Below are 317 nucleotides of genomic sequence, written 5' to 3'. Positions count from 1 at the left end.
TGTGCTGGAAATGGAGGAGCACAAGAGTGCTACTCTCATTCTAGGAAGACCCTTCCTAGCAACTGGACGAACTCTCATTGATGTCCAACAGGGGGAAATAACCCTGAGAGTCAATGAGGATGAGTTTAAGTTGAATGCTGTATGCAGCATCCAGCATCCAGACACATCAAAAGACTGCATGAAAGTTGATCTTATTGACTCTTTGGTAGAAGAGATCAACATGGTTGTGAGTCAGAGTTGGAAGTTGGAAGACATCTTTAAAGATGTTCAGCCTGATTTGGAGGATTCAGAGGAAATGAAAGAGCCTCTGAAATTTC

Source organism: Arachis ipaensis, chromosome B02 (genome assembly GCF_000816755.2).
Source record: "Arachis ipaensis cultivar K30076 chromosome B02, Araip1.1, whole genome shotgun sequence".
NCBI lineage: Eukaryota > Viridiplantae > Streptophyta > Magnoliopsida > Fabales > Fabaceae > Arachis > Arachis ipaensis.
The sequence above is the reverse complement of the archived record's forward strand: the minus strand, read 5'-3'. Positions refer to the sequence as shown.